Here is a 15,072-nt window from a genome sequence, read left to right on the forward strand (position 1 = left end):
CTACAGCACAGCCTACACTGTGGGTAGCAACCCCTCCTCCTACAACCCTACCAGGCCTGAAGCTACAGCAACGCATTTTGGTATTGTCAGGGCTCGAGTCGGGGTACCACGCAGGTGGACGGCGTCCCCCAACTTATTTAAATTTATTTTATCGGGTGGATGCCGTCCCCCCTGCAAAGATGCCCTTGCTGATGATTAAAGTGTTTTCTTGCCATTAACTGCATGCAAAAACATAACCAATATAAAGATGGAGAGGGAACGCTCCGGGGTCCCTCCTCTGACTGTTCCCGATAGAAGCTGTAGCTACGAGCATAGTAGGCACATGGGAAGCTATTCACAAAAAAACGCTACATCCCCCCCCCCCTCCGCCTCGGAAGGGCTCTTTGAACAGACTACAGGTACGGCTTTTTCCGTTTGTAACTGACTCACTAATGTGACAGGCGTAGGTGATGTATGTAATGCCATGTTAACAGAGATGTGTTTAGGACTGCTCAAATAACATTGCAAGAGTTGATTCTACACCCTGCAAAAGCCTGTGAAATTACATAAACATCTTTTGTTTTTTATTCTTGTTCAAAATACATTTTCAAATGAAGGCTCTCTTTCTTCAACTTATATGTACTGCACTATGGGACTAATTTACATAAATGTGTTTTGAAAATGCAGATGTGTGAGAAAGGAGTGCTCTAATTTTTACCTTTCGTGACGTAACTTCCGTTTGTGACGTCACTCCATGTCTTTGAGCGTCCCCCCACTTCTTTGTTTTTACCTTTCGTGACGTCACTTCCTGTCGTGACGTCACTTCCTGTCTTTGGGCGTCCCCCCACTTCTTTATTTAGGACTCGTGCCCTGGGTATTGTGAAACCCAAAAAACAAAAAAGTATCAGCAAAACATGCCAAGGTCGCAAGATTTGTGTGCCAGCAACCAGCGCTGAAGTGTGCTCAAGGAGCGGATCTTGGCTGGACTCGGGTTTGTGGGAGTTGGAAACGACGCACTAAATTATTTCTGTGTCCCCCAGAAATTTAGGAAGTTTTGAAACCACAAAACATGGTTCCCACATTGTTAATCAAGTGTAATGTTTTACCTAAATAACCGCAGGCTGTATCTACCGATGTATTAACAGTAAAAGCGAAACAAGGAAGAACGTGTTTCACTAATGAGTGAAAATACTAAAGTGTGCGTAGCCACAATATTGCCATCAAGAGGTGCACTGTGACCAGAACCGGACACGTAATTTTCTGCCACTGTGCTTGGGCCCTGAAGTCTATTTACTCATTCAGCAAAGAAGATTTATAAACCACACTACAACAAGGGCTCTCCTGCACTCTCTGCCCATGGGGCTGTTTCTTAAAGACTCCGCCAACTGTGAAGTGTGACCCCATTTCTGTGAGTTGTAAATGTATATGCATGATCAATACTACTACTGGTGCAATGTGTCTGGTGTGCAGAACCATGCCTTGGTTCCTTTAAGTGGGCATTGTATGAGTCACTTTAAACACTCTAACAAGATCAGCACGGGATAAAATACTCCCAGCTCCGCGTGTAAGCCTGTATTACAAGCCCCAGGAGTTCAAGGAAGCAGGGTCCAGTGCTTCTGAGAGGTATGAACGGTGACATACCATCTATGCACAGGGAAGGGGTACTTTAATACACTATGTTGTGCAACCCTGGATACAAAATATTCGGGTGCCCTGTAACCAAATGAAATTATAGATTCATTCCCCACAGATCTGAAACTCCATTTCTCGCCTTACATGCCACACAAGGAGATAAGGTCTATTGGCGATTTAACATTTTTAGTTAGAAGCCTGGATCCTGTCATTTAAACCAGGGTTCTTCATTTCATCACACTGTGTGATGCTTAACAAACTAATATACATCTGCTATGCTGTAGTTCTTCCTGTTTAAAAACGGAGCCACCAGATGATTACATGCACTGTTGGAAAAAAGAAGAAAAACTCAAAACAAAAAAGGGACACTCATCGTCGGTGGCAATGCATTACGTGTGGACAGACTATTTAAGGCGCTAATTGCACTTTTAGTTACAACGCTGTTAGCATTGGTAATAACAATTCACAGTGTGCCAATGCAGCACAACCGTATCGCAATCCATTTCTTTACCATTGAGTAAGACGTTATAATAAACTTGGCTGCTCCAAAATATTATTTTTCAAAGATGTCTCTGTTTGGATACTGTTTCCATGGTTTCGTTTAAGAGTTCTTGTAACACGACAATGAACATGCAATTCAAATCTGCAGATGCCACAGAACCCAGAGATGCATTATTGATCAAATTACAGGTTACCCAATATATGTTGTATATTTTATGCACTTGTTTCCTATTTTTTTAGGCATGGCATTGGTTTGTATTTCATAATTTACCCCCGAATTATAACTCGCTAGTAAAAGCAGTGACATAATTATTGTGAATTGCTGCGGTGTGTGACAGACGAAGTAGCCAACATTTGAGGTAATGCGATTAAAGAAATTGTTTACATTGTTACCGACGTTTTTAAAAATGTCTGAAAGGCTCTTTAACTGGCACTTCATTGCTCTGCTGCTGTAGCCCGTTAATTGGTAACTACAGAGTCGTATATGTATTAGGTTCAACCAATCCAGCAAAAACCAAATTATTGAGGTATATATTGCTTTAAACATTTTTACATTATATGTGTATTTCTATGACGAATCGTACACATGTTTCTGTGTTAGATTGTTGCATTCATGAGAAACAAACTATAGTACACAGATGAACTGTACCTAAACATAAAGAGAGTTCCACGTTTATGTGTGCATGTATCTGCAGTTGGAATGCCTCATAAAAGCGAGGGATGGACGAGTGCACTACTTTCACCATGCATGAGGCAGATTGTGCGGTTAAATATTGCAGTAACTATGGGTCATATTATCAACAAAGTGGCGAAAAGAGGTGTTAGCCGCCTTGGCTTAAAGCCTCTCTTCGCCACTTCGGAAACGCTAGGCTGCACCATATTACCAAGGACATGGTGCAGCCTAGCGTTTCCCCCTGCGATGGCGATAGGTTTTACAACTTAACGCCAGAGCAGGCAGGGAAGGTTTGTTTCTGTACAGGAAGGTGTTCCTTCCTGCACATAACCAAAGCTTAAATGCCATTTTGTAACGTACATGTGTGCTGCTGCTTCATGCAGCACACATGTAAGTTACAAATTGGCATTATTAAAAAGAGGTTTGTTTATGTACAGGAAGGGACACCTTCCTGTACATAAAGAAACCTTGGCATTTTGCTTTTTCCATGTGTGCCGCACAAGGCACCACACATGAAAAAAGCAAAAACAAGAAGAAATGAAGCATTTCTCCTCATTTCGCCACCTTAAGAACAGGTCTTTCCTGTTCTTAAATTTGGCGCTGCAGCCTATTATCGCCTCTCTTAATAATAGGTGGCAGCGTCAAAGTGAATGGGTGTTGCTGTGGAACACCCATCGCAACACCCACTGCACACCCCCTTTCACGATGAGTTTATCGTGAAAGGGCCCCTATTACCAAGGCAGCGTTAAGTCAATTAACGTGGCTTTAAGCCACGTTAATTGACTTAACGCTGCCTTGATAATAGGGCAATGCAACTATCGCCTCGTATCGGCAGAAAAGTGCTAATAACGCGGCAAAAAGTGGCGTGATAATATGCCCCTTTATTTTATGGGGCACGGAGATTCGCAATCATGTTGTATACATTAATCTGTTGCGCCTCCATAATTATTGATGACGACTTGTTCTACTTTTCCATTTAACATAATGTACCTAACTTTCTTTACATTATTCATTAAAGTTCTACTCACTGTACTGAACCAATAGGTCCACATGTGCTGTGGACGACGTGTTCACAATAATGTGAATATAGGACTTATTCCTGTAGTTGTGGAACTTTGAGACAATAACATTTGGGCCGAGGTTTAGCAATTCCCAGGTCAATACAGAGCAATGCACAGTGTGCAGGGTCAGGGTGCGCTGGCCCGAGTTGGGAGGGTGCTGGAGTGGGAAAGGTAAAACAAAATGGCTCCAGAAAGGGGTACAGACAAGGTCTCGTTTCCATGTAATATCGAGACATAGATTTTATAATGTTAGAGAGGGGATTGTGACTGGAGAACGCTTCAGCACCAGGTGATACACGGATAATGGCGATATTACGTGAATACCAGGCCTTGCCTTGATATACTTTATAATACGGTTTGGTACTTACAATTGCATATACTTTTTTCCCCCACACAATGCGTACGAAAACGTAGAGCGTCCCAAAAGCTGCCCTAAATGTACTTCGGCAGCCGTAGGATTTGTAGGGTTTTGAGTGTGAGTGGGTTTCACTTCAGATGCAAATCTCCGCAAGGGACGCCGTGCCAGTTCTGCAGAGAGTGACCGAGTGAATGCAGCTGTAGGGAGCGTGCGCTCCCATTTCCTCTAGCTGGACATTGTTTTTGAGGTGCTCTTTCTCCCCACACGCTGGTTCCACTTGTGTCCAAGAGCTCTCCCGGCAGCCCATGTCACTTAGTAAGACTCTTGAGTATACACATCAGCGAAATGGACCTCACGTGGACTCCGCATCAGGCGTGAGTTCCCTTGAGTCCCATATTTGCTCTACTGCTTCTCGGCCTTTTGGCTAAGATCAAGTGTAGTATCTGACTTGATGGCCTCAAGAGGGAGAACGGTCAGCTGAGATGTATTCATTGCACTTCGTGTGGTAATGAAACTCTCAGCACGGTAAAATTAGAATGACGGTAACGTGACGAGGCAATGACAGCAATGTCATACGTTTTTAGTAGCCGGATGGCTGGACTGCTGGGTGGCTCACTGTGAAGTGGGCTGACTGGCAGACCGGCTGGATGGTGATTTTTTTCGTAGGTCAGCAGGAATGGTTGGACTGCTGTGCAGGTCAGCCATGACTCAAGGCCAGGCTGACGTCCTCGGCAGAACGGTGGGCCCGAACAGCATGTGCTGGAAGGCTAAGTCGTCCCCCTGTTGGTGAAACACTCCTGGGTCCGACCAGCGCAAGGCTGACCAGCTAATGGCTGACTGAATGAATGAATAATGAATAAAGTATTTATTGAGCGCACTGTGGCCAAGCGGCTTCCTGGCGCTGGGAGCTCTAAACAACAGAGACAGACGGGGCCAAGGAAGTATTAACGCGTGTAGGCCTGGGCAAACAAGAAGGTTTTAAGCGCTTTACGGAAGTGTGAGAAGATGGGGATTGAACTGCGGATTGATTCCCCGCTTTCAGCTGGGCTGGTCAGCTGCTGGAAGGAGGGCAGAGCTAACAGACCGGGGCAGCTGAAAAGATAAGCCATGCCTAGTACTCCCCATGCTAGTAGGCTGAGGGAGTTGGCTGGGACGAGAGGCGAGGCTAGCAGGTGTGGCAGAGTGTCCGGACCTGCTGACTGAGGGTGTGACGGGTAGGACAAAAAAAAAAGAAAAAATTGCCCTACTGAGAATAGATTAATATGTGTGTCAATCTGTGGCCCTGACAGCTGTTAGAGAGACTGAAAATAATGGGAATCTAGGGACGCTAACATTTTACTGTAAATAGTTTTCATTTCAGATGTAGAGTTCAAAAAGAAGCACAAGTACACTCGAAACAATTTACAAAAATATTTTATGTGACTGATCCGGCTCCCCCCACGACTAGAGGAGGGGCGCCCTTAGTTGCGCCACAGGACCGAGCCGAGCTCCCTATGGGCTAGAGAGGTGGGGGTCTGCAGGTGACGTATGGGCAGGGATGGTCCCTGTGACGAAAAGGAAACCGAATCCTATGGGGGCTATTTAAGAGGGTACGTCCAGGACCACCTCCTCTTTGTCTCCTGGGACCCTCTCGAGGTAGCGTCAGGAGCGTCCACAAAACGACGGCTGGGCCTGACGCGGGAAAAGTTTGGAACGAGGTGGGTCCTGGGTGGCCATGGCGTAGTGGTCTAGTCGATTTACTTATTAATAACTGGTTTCCTGCTTTTAATACTATGTACGTTTAAAAGCTCCGGTTTCCTCGTGTTAATATTATGCTTTGTTAATATTATGCGCGTTTATAGCGAAGGCCCCTGTTGGGGGGTCGGTGGGGGGCATGGGGTGGTGTCGGCGTGTTGTGGTAAAGCCGCGGTGACCGCTCGGTCTTTAAAGGGACTGAGGAGTTTGCGTCCCGTCACGCTGTGATCGATCATCCTTTAAAAGGGATTAAGGAGTGCGTCCCGTCACGGTGGCAGCATTGCGCGATCCTGACGGGAGGTGGGGGGCTTGAAGCGGGAACCAGGCATTACAGGTTATTGTTCACATACCTGGAACCGACGGCTGGTCTTTTATGGGGTTGTCGTCCTCGCAAGGTGGCTGACGCTTCATCCATGTCGAAAGGGGGGGTGGGGGCTTTGGTGTGCTTCCAACACCGTCCCAAGACGTAAATTGTGGCAGATTCATCGAGAGAATAGCCGCGGCAGTTTTGCATTCCCTCGTGGCGGCGGATCCGATTCTGGAGGGGCGGGGGGTGCAACTCCGTACCCATCGCTCCCATGGCAACCATGGATGTTTTTCAATGGATGGACGTCGGCCCGAATAGGCCCACCCACTTCCGGTTTTACGTATTTTCCGCTTCCGGGGCAGCCTGGCATAGCCTTTGATTGTTTATATCTTGATTATGTGAATAGGCCCGCCCACTTCCAGTTTTTCGTGTTTTTCCGCTTCCGGGGCAGCCTGGCATAGCATTTGATTGTTTATTATCCTGATTATGCATTTCCCAGTTAGCGCGGAGCGAGCATCGAAGTGCCAGAGAGCTTCACATTGGGAACAGTGATGTTAAAAAAATTTAAAAAATGTAAAAAATCGGCGTTTTATTTTTAGAAGGATGTTAACTGAAGAGCAAGTTACAAAACTAACGTTATGTGTCATGAGGTGGCACATATTGGGAATCAGGCACAACCTTGGTATAGGGCAGGTAGCGCGGCATAGCATTTATACTTTCAAGGAATCCTTAATACAGTTGCACTGTAGGTGCCAATATCAATGGAGGGTGTGCAATTTGAAATTAAGGCAGTGTGGGAGTCTAGTTTATTATAACGCCAGGGGTCATGTAGGCGATTATCTTCAGTATCTTGGTGCAGATAATACGGTCTGGCAGGCGGTGCCAATGCAATCGTGAAGGTAGTTTTTATTTTAGGAATGCCACAGCACATTATTTAGAATTGAAATCCCACAATATCGTCAACAGGGATGGAGGTGGCTGGTATGGCTCCCAATTGGCGGGCTGGTGAAGTGGGAAGGGGGGAGGGGTGATATGCTGGTCTTGGCAATATGGGGTACGTTGGTGTAACTTGCTTGTCCTTTGTTTTTTCTGCTAGCAGGTTCGGAACATGGCACCTAAGCGAGCACGCCCCAAGACGGGAAAGTCAGCGACTACAGAGGATTTCCAGGCCCTAAAAGAACTTTGGAAAGCGGCACAGCGCCATGGCATGGAGGCAGCGTTGCAGAAGCTCGCTGGTGAGCCGGTACAACAGCCGGAAGGGAGGGCATCCAAACGGTAAAAGAAGGTCCCCGTTCGATTCCGGGAGGGGCAACCGGACACATTGCGCCTTCAGCCCGAGGCAGTAGCCACCGTGGGGGGTGAGTCTATTGCACAGGGCGTGGTCGCTCGCAGCTCTGATCAGGTGGCGCACGGGCCTGTACTTACTATGGCGGTGGGCACTGCGGGGCAGAGCATTATGGCGATCTCCTCAACAACGGCATCCGCGGGGACTCCGCTGGAGGTGGGTGCACCGGTAGTGTCACAAGCGGGGTTAGCGTTGTGCCTCCGACAACAGGACAGTCAACACAAGGGCAGGGCATGCCACTGGGAGGTCAAGGGGGGTCGCAGTCCAGCGTGCCTCTTGCTGGCCTACAGGCCTCAGCAGTTTTGGGTGGGTTGCCAGTGCCAGCACCATCAGGATCAGTCATAGGAGCAGGGCCGCAGGGGGCAGCGGCGGCACAAGTATTGGCACAGACTGGGGGGACACCAGGGTCGGTCGGGCTGGGAGTTGCGCAGCCTTCCGCCTCACGTTCATCTGTGGAAGCGGCCCCAGTCCTTTCGCCTCCAGTGGTGACTCCTTTGATATTTGGCTCTACTTCTCTCGTTCTAGCCCCATCATCATCCATTTCATGGCACGTGCCATCCGACATGAGGGAAAAAATTCTCAAGGGGGAATTTGTGAATGTCTTTGAGTTAATTAATGCAGGTGTGGTACCAAGTAGGCCAAGAACGGCTAAAGAGAGCGTTGAATAGACCAAAACGGTGTGGGTGGAGTGGTCCTTGAAGAATTGGGTGACAGGGTTTTCCATCTATGTGGCCATCCTGTCTGAGAAAACACCATCATTAGCCCCACAATTGTTTGGTTATATGTCTCTCATTCATGGGGCGGCGTCCGAATTCCCAGGGTCTGCGTGGATGCAGTATGATACCAAATTTAGGCAGATGAAAGCGGTCAGGCCAGAGATAGCTTGGGACCAGAGGGAAATCAATATTTGGCATGCCGAGTTCAATATGCCTAACGCACCTGGGAAGTCAGTTCAATCCTTTCGATTCAGCAAAAGCGTGGGAGACAAGAAACTGGCCTGTTGGCAGTACAACAAGAAGGAATGTAGCAAAGGGGGAGCATGTCACTTTAAACACATCTGCTCTTTTTGCGGAGGGCAAGGACATCCCGAGTTCAAGTGTTTCAAAAAACAAGGCAAGCAGAGGGAGTATCCCCCCTTTAAGAGCATACTGCCAAAGCAACAGTGATAAGAGCCCGTCCCCGATTCGCATTCATGTCCTCACACACCTGCTCAGTTAATACACTAATCACAAAGACGCCTACATGCTGTATCATGGCTTCAGAGACGGTTTCCGCATCCCTTCCAGTGCGCCCCCTTCACTGGTCCCTCCTAAGAATCAAAGGTCAGTTTTGTTACAAAGGGAGTTGGTCAGAGATAAAATTCAGAAGGAGGTGGAAGCGGGAAAAGTAGCAGGTCCCTTCAAGGCCCCACCGTGTGATTTCTTGGTGTGTTCGCCCCTGGGGTTGGTTCCCAAAAAAGAACCGGGCAAATTCCGTCTAATACACAACCTATCTTACCCCACTGGGTCATCTGTGAATGATGGGTTAGAGCAGGCTCTGTGCACAGTGCGTTACACCACCTTTGATGAAGCTATTGCAAAGTTGCAGCAACTAGGAAAAGGGGCTCTCATGGCTAAGTCCGACATACAGTCTGCCTTCCGCCTGCTTCCAGTTCACTCTGAGGACACACGCTTGCTGGGTTTCACATTTGAGGGTCAATACTATCTCGACTTGTGTATGCCCATGGGATGTTCCTTAGCCTGCGCAGCTTTTGAGACATTCAGCAGATTCCTGGAGTGGGCAGTGAAAGATTTGGTCTTGTCAGACGATGTGGTGCATTACCTTGATGACTTCCTGTTTATGGGCCCACCAGGCGATCGGACTTGCGGGAGGACACTGCAGGGTTTCCGTCAGCTAGCTCGGTCATTGGGGATCCCATTAGCCGAAGAAAAAACAGAGGGCCCAACTACATGTTTGTGTTTCCTGGGGATTGAGATTGATTCAGTGGCAGGGCAGTGTCGGTTACCGCAGGAGAAGGTGAGAGCATTCAGGGATTCAGTTAGCTCCTGCATATCTGCCAGGAAAGTGACTCTCCACCAGCTGCAGGTTTTGGTTGGCCAATTGAACTTCGCCTTAAGGGTGATCCCGATGGGCCGAGTTTTTTCAAGGAACATAGCAAGAGCAATGTCAGGCTTACGGGCTAAGCACCACCACATACGGTTGTCGGCGGAAGTCAGGGAGGACCTGGAAACTTGGAGGGGGTTCCTAGATCATTTCAATGGGACGCTATTATGGCAGCAACCAGAGCGTAGCAACAGAGAGGTCGCCCTTTACACCGATGCAGCGGGCAGCATTGGTTTTGGGGCTGTGTTGGGCCCCAGGTGGTGCATGAAGCAATGGCCAACAGATTGGGTGGTGTCTGGGCTCACACGCAATGTTACTTTTCTGGAATTGTTTCCCATTATTGTCGCCCTACATATCTGGGGGGCTTCATTAGCTAACACCAGAGTTGTTTTTTGGTCGGACAGTATGTCAGCAGTCATGGCCATTAATAATCAGAGTGCAAAATGTGTTTTGGTGCTGCGGCTACTAAAGTCGCTAATTCGACTGTGTCTCTTGCATAATGTGCATTTTTCTGCCAACCATGTACCTGGTGTGGAAAATTCAGTGGCTGATGCTTTGTCTCGATCTAAGTTGACAGAGTTCAGGGCACGGTGGCCGCAAGCGGACGTCTCGATGACCGAGTTTCCGGAGGAACTGTGGAAGCTTGGTGCCCCATTGCAGCAGACCTAATTGCAGCAGCACTGGCACCCCAGACTAAACGTATGTACGAGAGGGCCTGGGGGATGTACAGTGCGACGTTCAGTTCAGGCTCGGAGCATGATAGATTCACTCCTCAAGGGGTGCTGGGGTTTCTGGTGGATCAGAAAGATCAGGGCAAGTCACTATCGTTGGTGCGAAGGCACTTATCGGCCATTGCTTTCTTTGCTGGCTTAAATGGAGTCAGTGATCCCACTAAAGACTTTAAGGTACGTAAGGCCATCAAAGGGTGGGAGCGCATGGTACCGGGAGTACAGGACAGTAGGCGACCGATTAATGTGGAGAGGCTGTGTAGACTCTTACAAGCCCTTCATCATGTATGCCGGTCTCAATATGAAGTGAAACTCTTTAGCTTAGCATATGTACTGGCTTTCTTTGGGGCTCTTTGTATCTCTGAATTGGTGGCGGCATCGAAAAAGGTTCAAGGGGGATTAGGCATGGCGGATGTCATTCTGGAAGGGGAGGCTATCCATATTAGGATACGGCGGTCAAAAACTGACTCGCTCGGGAAGGGCACATGGGTGACCTTGCATGCAGCGTACGATGCTGCATGTTGTCCAGTTTTGTTAGCCAGAGAGTACCTTAAGGGCCGCCCTGAAGGGGCCTCTTCTAGGTTGCTAGTCCACATGGACGGGAGACCAATGACTGGGTACCAATTCACTCAGGTGTGTAGAAGAGCGCTGAGCTACCTGGGTGAGGATGCTCTACAGTTTAGTTCCCATTCTTTTCGCATAGGGGCAGCCACGACAGCTGCGGCTATGGGCTTAACAGCAGAGGCTATCAAGCGGGTGGGTCGTTGGCAATCATCATGTTTTGAACGTTATGTTCGTCCAAGTTTGGTGTAGTGGGCGGAATAATGCCCAGGGTTCCCATAAGTCCGTGACCTTAACATAAATTATTTCTCTGTTTCAGTTGATTCCTGTGAACCAGTGTATATTTGTTGGTGTGGGCATTCCTTGATTTGCAGAGCGGAGCAGCAATTTCGTGGGTCAAATTTTGAGGCAGCGCAAAGGGCAGCTGGGTATGTGCACCATTGGATTGGCCGGTGCGCTATGCGGTGCCCTTGATTTCAAAATGTAATGTTCAACAATTTGTAATTGTTTGCTGTAGCGCATTGGGGCCTGACGGCGCAATGTGCGCAGTGGAGCGTTCAAGTGTTTGGTCAACTTGATACAGTGATTATCTGTAAAGTGATTCTTAATTACTTACTGCCTTAACATGATATTGACTTGAGACTGTGATGCCATGTATAATCATATATATACCTATATAAAAATATGATACGGAGTGTGAGGCTATGTGTAATCATCTACCTCTATATATATATATATCCAATAGGATAATGGTACTCTCCTAGTACATGGTGGAGAATTTTCATGCATTATTTGAATAAATTCTACGCCTTGGACACTAATAACTGGTCTGGTGATTCCTTGGGCTTAGTATTGTATTTGGGCATGATGGGCCTGTGTGGTGAAGGATGAAGGAAAGTGGAGCTAAGTGGGGAGAGAGAGTGTCATGTTGTGCGCACACTATGATCCGGCGCCCCCCACGACTAGAGGAGGGGCGCCCTTAGTTGCGCCACAGGACCAAGCCGAGCTCCCTATGGGCTAGAGAGGTGGGGGTCTGCAGGTGACGTATGGGCAGGGATGGTCCCTGTGACGAAAAGGAAACCGAATCCTATGGGGGCTATTTAAGAGGGTACGTCCAGGACCACCTCCTCTTTGTCTCCTGGGACCCTCTCGAGGTAGCGTCAGGAGCGTCAACAACCACCCACCCACCCGGCAGGATAACAAGTCTGGTGGCGGAGCGCTGACAGTTAGCATCAAAGGGGCAGACACAACAATGGTGGTTCAGTGCCTTGAGGGACCCCCAGGAGGGGGTAAAAAATTGCAGTGTGCTTTAGGTTGGTGGGGAGGAGGGACTGGCCTGACGGTGGTCCTCAACTCTACTGCCCTAACCTGCCACTTATGGACTGAGGTCAACCTTTGGGAGGCTGCCTGTGTTCAGGTATCCCCGGCGGGCCGGTGCGCTATGCGGTGCCCTTGATTTCAAAATGTAATGTTCAACAATTTGTAATTGTTTGCTGTAGCGCATTGGGGCCTGACGGCGCAATGTGCGCAGTGGAGCGTTCAAGTGTTTGGTCAACTTGATACAGTGATTATCTGTAAAGTGATTCTTAATTACTTACTGCCTTATCATGATATTGACTTGAGACTGGGATGCCATGTATAATCATATATATACCTATATAAAAATATGATACGGAGTGTGAGGCTATGTGTAATCATCTACCTCTATATATATATATATATCCAATAGGATAATGGTACTCTCCTAGTACATGGTGGAGAATTTTCATGTATTATTTGAATAAATTCTACGCGTTGGACACTAATAACTGGTCTGGTGATTCCTTGGGCTTAGTATTGTATTTGGGCATGATGGGCCTGTGTGGTGAAGGATGAAGGAAAGTGGAGCTAAGTGGGGAGAGAGAGTGTCATGTTGTGCGCACACTATAGGCTGAGCAGTGACTGCCTGATTAAAAACCGTTTTCGAGTGATATGCCATGACATCAAACCACAATGCTTCATGGTGAAACTTTACAAAACAAAGGGCAGATTAGAAGAACACTTGTTTTTACAGGTCTTGCATCTTGAACAGCTTGTTATTGTGCGTTTGGAAGAGAAAAGAAAAAAAAACATAATGGCAGACCTGATGCGAATGAAAAGAGGACGGGGGGACTGAATGCTGAGGAGAATTCGCCGGCAAGGCTGCGCAACTGCTGCTCACAGCCAATGAAGGGCTGGTCCTTTGTGTGCTAGTGTCCATATGATAATGTTCATTGGCGTGTTTACTTTTGCTGAAAAGGTGTAGGACATATTTAGTTACTCTGTGTGTACTTTCCTTTCCACTCCACGATACAATGTGTGCCTTTTCCACGTCTGAGGTTGTCTGGTATTATTCCGTGAAAAGAAATACACACACAGATAGCGCGCTGTCTAGAAACGTAGGGGAATTTAAAAAGCTAATATGATGGATAAAGATAAGCGCTGTTTTCTAAATCTAACTACTCGCCGCATAAAACCGCACTAAGCACAAACATAAAAGCGACAATAATTAAGATTATGAAGGAAACAAAGAGAGAACAATTTAAAAAAACAAATATATAACTGTATCTACAAATATACTCTTTATGTAAGACCACAATACAAAAGTGAAACATGAAATTGAAAGAGATACAGAAACCACTCTCAGACAGTACAAGTGCAAAAAACTGCACTCACAACGAAACAAGCCATTTTGATATAAAGTGACATAACTTTGAAACAAAGCATTTCCTTACAATCATACATCTGTATATGCATACCATAAAAAAATGACATATCTTATACTGTAAATGTGTTAAGGTGTATTGACATCTTTATGTTCTGAATGAAAAAATTAAAAAATGAACCTAACTGTTTAGCTATCTATATCACTATCACATTTACTTTTTCTCTCTCTCTCTCTTTCTTTCTGCAAACACACGCACACACACACACATCAAGAAGAACACAGTTAAAGGTAAGCAGAAGAGGGTATGCAGGAGAACATGGCCTTTGGCCATATCCTGTGTCCATCCCAAAACAGGTGGCTTACCTCACTGAAACTTATCTTCACTTAAATGTCCAGCACCTGCCTGTGCATTCTGATAAGTTGTTTTATCACCTACAGCCTTTCTTCTATATTTTTGTTTTTTGTAAAAATTGCATGGATACAAAAATGATGCATTTTTTTGACAAAATGATTCTTTTTTATGGATACACATTGGTGGGGGTATGTATGCGATTTTCATGAAAATCACGTATGTACTGGAGGAAACAGATTTTTATCTGTTTTGTGTCTCCCTAGCTCACACACCTCTCATTCTGCCCCGTTTGATGTCAACATTCTTTTCAATAGTGGGATTTTTGTAGAAAAAATCACCTCAATTTTGAGGATAGTGGGACGAAATATGATCCTCTCATCCTCTGTTGCTTCTTTCTGCACTTTGAGTTGTCATCAGCGATCTCGTCAGTGATGTCACTGACCATGTCATGAATGATGTAATATGTGACGTCATCAGCAGTGCATTGCGGGGGAGCGAGTTATAGTTAGCTGAATTAACTATAACGCCGGAATTCTATCGTTTTGTACGAGTGAAATGTCCAACTAACTATAATGTTCCTGAAACTTATGTTTTTTTAGTGAATATATATATATATATATATTCTGGTTCACAGCGTGTAGCCACAGCTACGCGAATGCACTCTCCTCGATAGGCAAAGATCACTCCCAATCCTTTTTGCGCATTCCAATAGTATTTATTTTATCAAATGCAGCATCGTGATAGTAAACACGGAATAAACCCCAACGCGTTTCGGCGAAACACTCGCCTTGGTCACGGGTGTTTTCATTACCGTTGCTCAAACATTAAATAAAGTTTCACGTGATAGGTGCTCAAAATAAACAAAGGACTCAAGACCCCATTACCGTGGCCATCTTGGAGTGGAATATACTGTCGTAGATGCATCAAGCCCAATTCAGCATATTCCACAAAATATATGTAAACATTCCTGTCATTTGATTAAAGGCATGGGAAATATCATACAAATTGATTGATAACATTTGTAAATTAAATTCATGTCACATATTATCCAA

At 46.4% G+C, this 15,072-nt stretch overlaps 1 pseudogene; it reads left to right on the forward strand.

Annotated features, from left to right (window-relative positions):
* Positions 1-4,608: 4,608 nt before the first annotated feature.
* Positions 4,609-4,723, forward strand: LOC144825726 (U2 spliceosomal RNA; annotated as a pseudogene).
* The last annotated feature ends 10,349 nt before the right edge of the window (positions 4,724-15,072 follow it).

The sequence above is a fragment of the Lissotriton helveticus genome, chromosome 3_1, assembly GCF_964261635.1.
Source record: "Lissotriton helveticus chromosome 3_1, aLisHel1.1, whole genome shotgun sequence".
Taxonomy (NCBI): domain Eukaryota; kingdom Metazoa; phylum Chordata; class Amphibia; order Caudata; family Salamandridae; genus Lissotriton; species Lissotriton helveticus.